This window comes from Nerophis lumbriciformis, linkage group LG03, assembly GCF_033978685.3.
Source record: "Nerophis lumbriciformis linkage group LG03, RoL_Nlum_v2.1, whole genome shotgun sequence".
Lineage (NCBI taxonomy): Eukaryota > Metazoa > Chordata > Actinopteri > Syngnathiformes > Syngnathidae > Nerophis > Nerophis lumbriciformis.
Window position 1 is genome coordinate 65,341,709 of NC_084550.2, and position 13,323 is coordinate 65,355,031.

The following is a 13,323-nucleotide window of genomic DNA, read 5'->3' on the forward strand; positions in this document are numbered from 1 at the left end:
TAATGTAGACATGCAAGCCTTGAAAGAAAATCAAGACTACATTTCCTACAAATGGGTGCATTTCTACCCTATATTTTAACTTTAGATTTATTCTCATATCAAACTCTTTTGGCTGTCTTTTTGACACTTACATCCGGCGCCCCCCTCCACACCCTGGATTATAAATAATGTAAATAATTCAATGTGATTATCTTGTGTGATGACTGTATTATGATGATAGTATATATCTGATAGTATACATCTGTATCATGAATCCCGACTTAAACAAGTTGAAAAACGTATTCGGGTGTTACCATTTAGTGGTTAATTGTACGGAATATGTACTTAACTGTGCAACCTACTAATAAAAGTCTCAATCAATCAATCAAAACACAGAATCATCATACTGCTGTGATTATATGCATTAAGTGTTCATTCAAGGCTATGGCAAAATATCGAGATATATATCGTGTATCGCAATATGGCCTTAAAATATCGCAATATTAAAAAAAGGCCATATCGCCCAGCCCTAGTTCAATGATGCCATTTCTGTTTGTCATGTATAATTTTGTCTATTTTGTGTTTATCCTTGAATAAACAGGTCAGTTTCTTGTTACCAACCATTGTGTATTATTCAAACTCCCCTAATTCAGCTGGCTAGTTGTTATCAAGAGTACTAAAACCCTTTTCAACATGATTCTGACAACTAAGTAGGCTAAATAACTTTAAACTTTAATACATGCTCGGATAGGCTAGTATCGGTCAGTATCGGTATCGGATCGGAAATGCAAAAACAATATCGGTATCGGATGTGCAAAAACCTGGATCGGGACATCCCTAGTGTAAAGCCCACAGCTAAAAGCAACTGCGTGAGAACGTATACTCGAATATCACAATAGTCATTTTCTATATCGCAGAGACAAACCCGCGATATATCGAGTATATTTGATATATCGCCCAGTCCTAATTAGACCATTACATTTTGGTCATTTCCCAAACAATATTCTACAACTGTGGTCTCCAAATAACTTGTAAACCGCCACATTTGCTCCAACTTAACTTTCGCCTAGTGATCCGCTAATATAACAATGCATGGGATCCAAAAAATAAGCCCACAAGCTGGTGAAAATTAGTAAAAAAAAAAAAGTCTTTATGCGAAGGGAAAAAGGCCAGGGGCCCCACAAATTCAGCGTAATGTTGAGTTGTATTTCATGCACTTAATTTTGCTATATTTATTTGCTCCATGTTCATGACAATAATTCCTACATTAAACCGGTCCCTAGTGCAAAAAAGGTTGGGTACCCTTGTTCTACAACACAAATACAACAGTGAAACAACACGCTTTTTAATGGCGTTTATCCAGTGTCAGGTGGTGACGTTGATTTGACCATTGAAATGTGGTCATTCCCCCAACCAACGTTTGACAACGTTGTCTTCAATTTACAAATACAAATATTTGGCCACCTTCTTACAGAGTCAGTTTTAAAAGGACATTAGGGGTGTAACTAGAGATGTCCGATAATATCGGGCTGCTGATATTATCGGCCGATAAATGCTTTAAAATGTAATATCGGAAATGATCGGTATCGGTTTCAAAAAGTAAAATGTGTGACTTTTTAAAATGCCGCTGTACGGAGTGGTACACGGACGTCGGAAGAAGTACAGAGCGGCAATAAACCTTAAAGGCACTGCCTTTGCGTGCTGGCCCAATCAACAGCCATACAGGTCACACTGAGGGTGGCCGTATAAACAACTTTAACACTGTTACAAACATGCACCACACTGTGAACCCACACCAAACAAGAATGACAAACACATTTTGGGAGAACATCCCCACCGTAACACAACATAAACACAACAGAACAAATACCCAGAACCCCTTGCAGCACTAACTCTTCCGGGACGCTAAAATATACACCCCCCGCTATCCCCTATATACCCCCCCACCCACCCCAACCTCCTCATGCTCTCTCAAGGAGAGCATGTCCCAAATTCCAAGCTGCTGTTTTAAAGCATGTTAAAAAAAATAATGCACTTTGTGACTTCAGTAATAAATATGGCAGTGCCATGTTGGCACTTTTTTTTTTCCATAACTTGAGTTGATTTATTTTGGAAAACTTTGTTACATTGTTTAATGCATCCAGCGGGGCATCACAACAAAATTAGGCACAATAATGTGTTAATTCCACGACTGTATATATCGGCATCGGTAATTAAGAGTTGGACAATGTCGGAATATCGTATTTCGGCAAAAAAGCCATTATCGGACATCTGTAGGTGTAACGATTCGTTTTAACGATTCGATATTTGGGGTTGCCGATACGATTCAGGAACAATCTCTGTTTTTAGAACAATACGATCGTAAACGATTCAGTAACCTTTTAGCAAAAAAAACCAAAAAACAATAAGCAGTGTGTCTGTGAAATAAATAGTGGACACTGCAGGTGAAGTTTCCTATATTCCTGTTATTTCTTGTAACAAATGATGTATAAATGAATTATGGACTCGAACAAGCAAGTAAACAATTAATGGCCAATGCATTCACATCTTATTTGAATAAAGTGCAACCAAGACTTTGGCTTGAATTAACAAGAGGAAACCTTCTCTGCTTTCATTTTTAATATTCAAGCATTTTGGTGTGGCGGCGTGGCTCAATTGGTAGAGTGGCCGTGGCAACAACTTGAGGGTTTCAGGTTCGATCCCCACTTCTGCTTTCCTAGTCACAGCTGTTGGTCCTTGGGCATGACACTTTACCCAGTGCCACCCATACTGGTTTAAATGTAACTTAGATCATGGGTTTCACTATGTAAAACACCTTGAGTCACTAGAGAAATGCGCTATATAAATATAATTCACTTCAATATTAGTACAGTAAGCAACATTTTAAGAGTAGAATAACCTGCTAAATATAGTTCCACGCCCCAGCCATACAGTGTCTGTTCTCCACCCCTGGCACTACCACTGTCCCAGGTGTGTGGAAACATGTATGTCCCCTCATCCCTGTTGGTGGTCTTGGCCCAACGTTTCCTAGTTTCCTACTTGCTCCATCTCTTGTATTTCTGTCTCTCACTTTTCTCTGGCTGTTAAATGCTGTTGCTTCATGTTGTGTTCCGGAAGATGGTGCGTCACTTACGTTTTGTCATACGCAACGTTTGTGGCTTGAGGTTAACTAATCGTTTCTTTTTGTTGTGGCTTGCTTTGTTAGTTTTTGTGTTTAATTAATGATAGTGTCTTGTGCCGTTTGTTATGACCATTCTTGACCACCGTAGCTGCCCGACATTTTTGTTTTGACATCACAGACACGCAATATACAAAAAATGTAACATCCTTATTTTTAGAAGTGCAAAACTTTAAATAAAATGTCTGTCGTTCTAAAATCTAATGTTTAAGCATCGATAAAAACATTGATTTCTTTTTAAAGGGGAACATTATCACAATTTCAGAATTGTTAAAACCATTAAAAATCAGTTCCCAGTGACTTATTTTTTTCAAAATTTTACCCATCACGCAATATCCCTAAAAAAAGCTTCAAAGTGCCTGATTTTAGCCATCGTTATAACCACCCGTCCATTTTCCTGTGACGTCACATAGTGAAGCAAACAGAAACAAACATGGCGGAAAGAACAGCAAAATATAGCGACATTAGCTCGGATTCAGACTCGGATTTTAGCGGCTTAAGCGATTCAACAGATTACGCATGTATTGAAACGGATGGTTGTAGTGTGGAGGCAGGTAGCGAAAACGAAATTGAAGCTATTGAGCCATATCGGTTTGAACCGTATGCAAGCGAAACCGACAAACGACACGACACGGGAGAAAGCGAGGACGAATTCGGCGATCGCCTTCTAACCAACGATTGGTATGTGTTTGTTTGGCATTAAAGGAAACTAACAACTATGAACTAGGTTTACAGCATATGAAATACATTTGGCAACAACATGCACTTTGAGAGTGCAGACAGCCCAATTTTCATCAATTAATATATTCTGTAGACATACCCTCATCCACGCTCTTTTCCTGAAAGCTGATCTGTCCAGTTTTGGAGTTGATGTCAGCAGGCCAGGGAAGCGAGGGTTGATAGGGGGTTTAGCTCGCTCGTCTGCGGGAACAAACTGCCGCCATTGCTTGCCGTGCTACCGAGGTCCTTTGTCCCTGAACTGCTCACACACTCCGGCAGATTCAATGGGGGTCTGGCGGCAGATTTCTTTGACTTTATCGTTGGAAATGCATCTGCTTTGAGTGTCGCAGGATATCCACACATTCTTGCCATCTCTGTCGTAGCATAGCTTTCGTCGGTAAAGTGTGCGGAACAAACGTCCAATTTCTTGCCACTTTCGCATCTTTGGGCCACTGGTGCAACTTGAATGCGTCCCTGTTCGTGTTGTTACACCCTCCGACAACACACCGACGAGGCATGATGTCTCCAAGGTACGGAAAACAGTCGAAAAAACGGAAAATAACAGAGCTGGTTTGACTCTGTGTTTGAGAAAATGGCGGATTGCTTCCCGATGTGACGCCACGTTGTGACGTCATCGCTCCGAGAGCGAATACTAGAAAGGCGTTTAATTCCCCAAAATTCACCCATTTAGAGTTCGGAAATCGGTTAAAAAAAAAAAAAAAAAGGTATTTTTTCTGCAACATCAAGGTACCGTATTTTCCGCACTATAAGGCGCACCGGATTATTAGCCGCACCTTCAATGAATGGCATATTTCATAACTTTGTCCACCAATAAGCCGCCCCGGACTATAAGCCGCGCCTACGCTGCGCTAAAGGGAATGTCAAAAAAACAGTCAGATAGGTCAGTCAAACTTTAATAATATATTAAAAACCAGCGTTCTAACAACTCTGTTCACTCCCAAAATGTACGCAAATGTGCAATCACAAACATAGTAAAATTCAAAATAGTGCAGAGCAATAGCAACATAATGTTGCTCGAACGTTAATGTCACCACACACAAAATAAACATAGCGCTCACTTTCTGAAGTTATTCTTCATTCGTAAATCCTTCGTCTTCGGTGTCCGAAGTGAAAAGTTGGGCAAATTTACGATCCACTGGCAGATGTTGGCGTCGTCTGGCGCTGCCTCCTCGCCTTAGTGAAGGTGTGTTCGCCTTCTGTCAGCCATTGTTCCCACGCAGTTAGCAGTCTAGCTTCGAATGCCCTGTTGACACCAATATCTAGCGGCTGGAGGTCTTTTGTCAATCCACCCGGAATGACGGCGAGTATTGAATTAAGCGCGTAAGCGTGTCTCTCAATGTGCTGTTATGAGCTAGCAAATATAACAACTACACTACCCAGCATGCAACGATAGTTACGAGCATGCGCGGTAGCCCTGAGAAGCGTTGTTGTATGCTGGGAGTTACAATGTGGTTATGAGCACGCTGTAAGTAAACGTTGAGAACTCAGTTAACACGCCTCGTCTGCATTATTTATAATTAGACAGACAACACACTTAATAGGAGCCATTTTGGGGTCTTTACATAAACACACAAATGGAAATGAAACGTCACATATCCCAGCATGCACCGCGCGCTTCTTCTACGGGGAAAAAAGATGGCGGCTGTTTACCGTAGTTGTGAGACCTAAACTTTATGAAAATGAATCTTAATATTTATCCATATATAAAGCGCACCGGGTTATAAGGCGCACTGTCAGCTTTTGAGAAAATTTGTGGTTTTTAGGTGCGCCTTATAGTGCGGAAAATACGGTATATATTGACGCTTACATAGGTCTGGTGATAATGTTCCCCTTTAAAAATAATCTTGGATCGATACTGGTCTTCTGGAAGGCAAACTTACAGAGCACAGATAGATAGGTCTGAAATTAAGGAATATAAATCAATGTATCTTGTGTATGAATGTTCTCATTCATCCAGGTTGGAGGCAATTTAGCCTCGAACAAATAACAGTAGTTAGAAACATACTTCTCACAGAAGGTGATCAGAATGCCATTTCTTTACAACTGAATGGAATGCTTACGTGGGGGATTCCGACTATTTTGGACTGGTAGTAGTTGATTCACAGCGATCGTTCTGCCACACAATACCTCAATGCTAACGAGGGGAAATTACACTTTAACGACTGTTGTTGGCTTTGACAGTCAGGATCAAAACAGTTGTTTTTCTCACTACGATAGGGCGAAACCATCATCCTTGCCCAGTCACACCCTCTTGGGTTTGGAGTATAAATATTTGGGGTTCTGGCACCAGCCGCTGGACTAGATCTGACCAATGTAAGTCTAAGACAAGATCTGACCAATCTAAGTCTACGAGCACGAACTGATGTAGTCTACTCGGATGAGCGGCGAAACGTCTTCTAAGACAAACCAAACAATCCAGTTGTGATCGATTGAATGCCCTGAGAGATTGATCAATCGTTACACCTCAAAAAGACAGAGTCGTGGTCAAAAGTTTACATACACTTGTGAAGGACAATGTCACCGCTGTTTTTGAGTTTCCAATAATTTCTACAACTCTTTTTGGTGATAGAGTGATTGGAGCACATACTAGTTGGTCACAAAAAAACATTCATGAAGTTTGGTTCTTTTATGAATTTATTATGAGTCTACTGAAAATGTGAGCAAATCTGCTGGGTCAAAAGTATACATACAGCAATGTTAATATTTGGTTGCATGTCCCTTGGCAAGTTTCACTAAATAAGGCGCTGTTGGTAGCCATCCACATGCCTCTGGTAGCATTTTTGACTACTCCTCTTGACAAAATTGGTGCAGTTCAGCTAAATGTGTTGGTTTTCTGACATGGACTTGTTTCTTCAGCATTGTCCACATGTTTTACCATGAATTGATTAACGTGGACCCCGACTTAAACAACTTGAAAAACTTATTCGGGTGTTACCATTTAGTGGTCAATTGAAAGGAATATGTACTGTACTGAAGTACACCTCCAGGCAACTTTTGGTCGCTGATAAAAAAGCCTTGCCTGTACCGGAAGTAGCAGACGAGTAGCGTGACGTCACAGGTTGTGGAGCTCCTCACATCTGCACATTGTTTACAATCATGGCCACCGGCAGCGAGAGCGATTCGGACCGAGAAAGCGACGATTTCCCCATTAATTTGAGCGAGGATGAAAGATTCGTGGATGAGGAAAGTGAGAGTGAAGGACTAGAGGGCAGTGGGAGCGATTCAGATAGGGAAGATGCTGTGAGAGGCGGGTGGGACCTGATATTCAGCTGGGAATGACTAAAACAGTAAATAAACACAAGACATGTATATACTCTATTAGCCACAACACAACCAGGCTTATATTTAATATGCCACAAATTAATCCCGCATAACAAACACCTCCCCCCTCCCGTCCATATAACCCGCCAATACAACTCAAACACCTGCACAACACGCTCAATCCCACAGCCCAAAGTACCGTTCACCTCCCCAAAGTTCATACAGCACATATATTTCCCCAAAGTCCCCAAAGTTACGTACGTGACATGCACATAGCGGCACGCACGTACGGGCAAGCGATCAAATGTTTGGAAGCCGCAGCTGCATGCGTACTCACGGTACCGTGTCTGCGTATCTAACTCAAAGTCCTCCTGGTAAGAGTCTCTGTTGTCCCAGTTCTCCACAGGCCAATGGTAAAGCTTGACTGTCATCTTCTGGGAATGTAAACAATGAAACACCGGCTGTGTTTGTGTTGTTGCTGCAGCCGCCCGCAATACACCGCTTCCCACCTACAGCTTTTTTCTTTGCTGACTCCATTGTTCATTGAACAAATTGCAAAAGATTCACCAACACAGATGTCCAGAATACTGTGGAATTTTGCGATGAAAACAGACGACTTAATAGCTGGCCACCATGCTGTCCTCCACAATACGTGACGCGCTGACGTCATCATACCGAGACGTTTTCAGCAGGATATTTTGCGCGAAATTTAAAATTGCACTTTAGTAAACTAACCCGGCCGTATTGGCATGTGTTGCAATGTTAAGATTTCATCATTGATGTATAAACTATCAGACTGCGTGGTCGGTAGTAGTGGGTTTCAGTAGGACTTTAACTCATTCTCTTTCTATGCCACATCAATGTGGAATGCGCTCCCAACAGGTATAAAAGAAAGGGCATTTCTATCCTCCTTCAAAACCGCAATAAAAGTACACCTCCAGGCAACTTCAACCCTAAACTGACACCCTCCCCGGATTGTTAATAATCAAATGTAAACAATCAAATGTAGATACTTTTCTTATCCCTTCTGATCTCTCTCTCTCTCTATGTCCACTACTTGCTGTACATATCCTACCAAGTCAGACCTATACTGTTTCAAAATCCATTTCTGTTCTCAATTGTTGACTGATGATAACAACCAAACCTAACCCCCCCTCCCGAATTGAAAATAATGTAAATAATTCAATGTATACACCCTGATGATTATCTTGTGTGATGACTATTATGATGATAGTATGTAATCAGGGGTCACCAACGCGGTGCCCGCGGGCACCAGGTAGCCCGTAAGGACCAGATGAGTAGCCCGCTGGCCTGTTCTAAAAATAGCTCAAATAGCAGCACTTACCAGTGAGTTGCCTCTATTTTTTAAATTTTATTCATTTACTAGCAAGCTAGTCTCGCTTTGCTCGACATTTTTAAATTCTAAGGGAGACAAAACTCAAATATTTTAAAGACTTGGTTTTCACTAACTGACAAAGAAACAGATAACAGATGTGGTGTCCAGTTCAAAGTGTGACATGATTTATTTAAAAATTTGAGAGTTGACTTTTGTATTTTACATGAATTATTATTTGTGCAAACATGGTGCAAAGTAATTCATGATTTGTTAAAAAATGTTAGTGGCTAGCTATTTAAAATGGGATATTGTGATTTCCCAAGACTGTATTAGAAGTGATCATTTGAAAATGTTCAATTTGAAAAATGTGCACTTAGAGAAAATATAAAAATAAAGTGTTGCATATTGATATTTATCTGTTTCTATATATATTTATTGTGAGAAATCATTAAGATGATCAGTGTTTCCACAAACATAAATATCATTAATTATTAATAATAACAGAGTTAAAGGTAAATTGAGCAAATTGGCTATTTCTGGCAATCTATTTAAAGGGGAACATTATCACCAGACCTATGTAAGCGTCAATATATACCTTGATGTTGCAGAAAAAAAGACCATATATTTTTTTAACCGATTTCCGAACTCTAAATGGGTGAATTTTGGCGAATTAAACGCCTTTCTATTATTCGCTCTCGGAGCGAACGTTGTGACGTCACATCGGGAAGCAATCCGCCATTTTCTCACTTTCGTCGGTGTGTTGTCGAAGGGTGTAAGTAACAACACCAACAGTGTTGGATTCAAGTTGCACCAGTGGCCCAAAGATGCGAAAGTGGCAAGAAATTGGACGAAATTTGTTCAAAATACGAGGCTGTGGGGAAAGCCGACGAAATGGTCAGTCGTTTGTTCCGCACACTTTACCGACGAAAGCTATGCTACGACAGAGATGGCAAGAATGTGTGGATATCCTGCGACACTCAAAGCAGATGCTGACATCAACTCCAAAACTAGACAGATCAGCTTTCAGGAAAAGAGAGCGGATGAGGGTATGTCTACAGAATATATTAATTGATGAAAACTTTATTACTCACGGTTTTATGTAAATTATTATACATAAACTGTGTTTACCAATAATTTAGCTTAAAAACATTAATTTTTTTCAATCATTCGAGTACATTCGGGTAGTCTTGTGTAATGCAGTATTTAGTGTCTATTTAGGTATGGTTAACCTGAGTGCTGAAATCATGGAAAAATATATGTTCTTAGCGCACCTGAAATGGGCTGTCTGCACTCTCAAAGTGCATGTTGTTGCCAAATGTATTTCATATGCTGTAAACCTAGTTCATAGTTATTAGTTTCCTTTAATGCCAAACAAACACATACCAATCGTTGGTTAGAAGGCGATCGCCGAATTCGTCCTCGCTTTCTCCCGTGTCGCTGGCTGTCGTGTCGTTTGTCGGTTTCGCTTGCATACGGTTCAAACCGATATGGCTCAATAGCTTCAGTTTCTTCTTCAATTTCGTTTTCGCTACCTGCCTCCACACTACAACCATCCGTTGCAATACATGCGTAATCTGTTGAATCGCTTAAGCCGCTGAAATCCGAGTCTGAAACCGAGCTAATGTCGCTATAGCTTGCTGTTCTATCCGCCATGTTTGTTTGTGTTGGCTTCACTATGTGACGTCACAGGAAAATGGACGGGTGGTTAAAATCAGGCACTTTGAAGCTTTTTTTTTTAGGGATATTGCGTGATGGGTAAAATTTTGAAAAAAACTTCGACAAATAAAATAAGCCACTGGGGACTGATTTTTAATGGTTTTAACCCTTCTGAAATTGTGATAATGTTCCCCTTTAAGTGTGTATCAAACTGGTAGCCCTTCGCATTAATCAGTACCCAAGAAGTAGCTCTTGGTTTCAGAAAAGGTTGGTAACCCCTGGTCAGTGACGTGCAGTCACTAGAGGCCTCACTAGAGGGGCCTCACCTGCCATCATGGAAAGAAAAAAAATTTAATTAAAATTAAATTGTTATATGTATCCAGTGATTATACTATAAAGTTATTTTCCATTTAACTTCACCAGTTTTAGATTATTTTTATTCAAAATCGCTGAATTTTCACATTTGCCGTTCAAATACTGAGAAGAGACGGTGCGGTGAACAGCAGCCAGTTGAGGCACGTCACTCAGTGCCGCAACATGGATTGCGCAATGACTCGGCTAACTGCTGGCCTGCTGTGCAGTGAGACTGTATTGCTATATGAATTATATTATACATTTCCATAGTTTAGTTAGCTGAGGTATATAATGTACAGTGTATTTTGTCAACAACTGTATGTGTGTAAAGTATTTCTTGTGCTGAGCGATCATAAAACTGCTGCAAAAGACGAATTGGCTGAGGCTCGCCTCCTGCACCCCCGCCGTAGAATTGTTATATCAACTAAAGCCCACACTTAAACTTTCCACATGCAACATTGAATCTATTTTAAAAAATTATTTCATAAGAAGCCAAAAAGTGCAAAAACAATAATGTTGGTGTTGGAGGAGTTGTGAATGACTGCAGGGACACAACATTAGATATACCTGCAGACTGCAGGTGTACCTAATTCAAAACTCCTCCAACACGGACATTATTGTTTTTGCACTTTTTGGCTTCTTATTAAATAACTTTTGTAACCTATTTTCATGAGCTTTCCTCTTTGTGATGTTAAGTTCCTGTTATGCGCTGTTATACAGTATATGCCTTGAGCTCTTATTTTGAAGGCTCTAAGAGCGGAAGTGATGTCACGTTGCGGAGGTTATTGAAAGAAGGTAAATAAAGTGGTCCTCGTGTAAACTGGAGCCTCCGTGTTTGTTATTTTGTAGTTTCATACAGTATAGGCGACATTTATAAACCCTCGGTTACACTTTTTTAAATAGATTCAATCTTGCACGTGGAAAGTTGAAGTGAGGGCTTTAGTTGCGGCGCATGGACTTAATTTCTAAGTAAAGGTAAGACCATAATAACGTTTTTTAAATTAAATGTGCTTTTTTGTGTGCTACAGTTTGTATGTGTAAAGTTAAAGTTAAGTTAAAGTACCAATGATTGTCACACACACACTAGGTGTAATGCAATTTTTCGTCTGCATTTGACCCATCCCCTTGATCACCCCCTGGGAGGTGAGGGGAGCAGTGGGCAGCAGCGGCGCCGCGCCCGGGAATCATTTTTGGTGATTTAACCCCAATTCCAACCCTTGATGCTGAGTGCCAAGCAGGGAAGAATGCTGGTATGAGCTTTTAAACATAACCCGTTAACTGCTGCCAATCAAATGGTGAATAAGATACTCTTTAGGGTTCATATGTTTGTAAATCTGACTGTGATGAAGTCAGTGCCTCACCAGCCATCAACCTCACCGCACGTCACTGCCCCTGGTATATATGATAGTATATATCTGTACCACCGACTTAAACAAGTTGAAAAACTTATTGGGGTGTTACCATTTAGTGGTCAATAGTACGGAGTATGTACTTCACTGTGCAACCTACTAATAAAAGTCTCAATCAATCAGAAGCTGTAGCTGCCAGTAGATGACCGTTTTTTTACATAATTTTTTTTTTTTTTACAGTGCACATCTCATTGTTACGCACGCAAAAGTTGAGAAACTGTTCAAAAGTTGCCTCTGCTTGAGGTAAAAAAGAAAAAGAGGAACGTGTATATATATAGTGTATTGGAATACAGGTCAAATACCGGTAAACACAAGAAGCTCGAAAACGCGACGCTGCTAGCTAAACAAACATAACGGAACTTTGTAGTCCATTTAACCATTACACCACCATCGTCGCCACATAAGACAGAAGCTACTAGAAGAACATTTGAGGGCGTTTTTATTGGCGTGGTGACAGAATTAAAAGCTGAGTGAATGACAAACGTGAGTGTCAGGACTTAGGAGTTTTTTTCGGCCAAAAAAAAAATGTCAGCTTGTTAGCTTGGCTAAGCTAACCAGGCTCCGCTGGCACCGTCGGCAGGCCTGCGCTATAGTCCGCCAAACATGAGCGCACACCGGCTGCTTGACGCCACTTTCCCCGCAAATACCAACCAAAAAAAAAAGACACGCGTGTCGAACAATATCAGGGAGCACGGGTAAGAAAAAAATCTCCATAATGTCCTGAAAACAAGCCGCGTCTCATTGTAGTGGAGGACGGGGGGGGAGAGGGACAAGCGGTAACAAAAAAAATGAATCATTACCTTTTCTTCTCCGCGCCTGCTGCTCCCAAACAAGCCCGCTAATTGATACGGTGGACCGGGCGAGACGAGGAGCGTGTTCTCGCTCGCCTCCAGGCCATGACGGGGGGAGTAACCTGAGGGCTGGGGACGCGCCAGACGACTGCGTGGTGTCCTCTGCGCGAATATGCATGAAGACGAGGAGAGCAAAAGAGTGGGCAAGAACCACGTCCACCCGCGGCGAGAAAGTGTCAGCGTTGGTCACGTGAGGTGTCTCGCTAAATGAGGCTCCCCCCTCCTCCTCCTCCTCCTCGCCCTCCGGCTAATGCGGACAGAGAGAGGGGGGAGCTGGGTCACGTGGTGCAACTTTCTTTCATCACCAAAAAAAGGGGATGCGAGATGACGGTAAGATTTGTTTTGATTTTTTTTTTTTTTTTGCAACAGCGCCCTTTGTGATTCACAAAACGAGAAACATGACGAACTGAGAAAGATTCTGCTTTTTCACGGACCGCTACGTGACCCCCTCCCCACCCGCTAATGGTATGTGCCAAATAAGCAGTCTTGTTTTGGACTGCAATGTACAGGTGAGATGATCAGTAGAGGCGGCCGGATTGATGATACATATCCCGAGAT

General features: G+C 41.2%; 1 protein-coding gene across 3 annotated transcripts in view; it reads right to left on the minus strand.

Annotated features, from left to right (window-relative positions):
- st3gal3b (ST3 beta-galactoside alpha-2,3-sialyltransferase 3b) overlaps positions 1-12,967 on the minus strand; it is a 223,481-nt gene extending 210,514 nt beyond the window's left edge. For all 3 annotated transcript variants that reach the window (XM_061941399.2, XM_061941391.2, XM_061941383.2), the window contains exon 1: positions 12,715-12,967. The gene's annotated coding sequence lies outside the window, so the exon portion shown is untranslated. The remainder of the gene's footprint in view (positions 1-12,714) is intronic.
- Between the last annotated feature and the right edge of the window lie 356 nt (positions 12,968-13,323).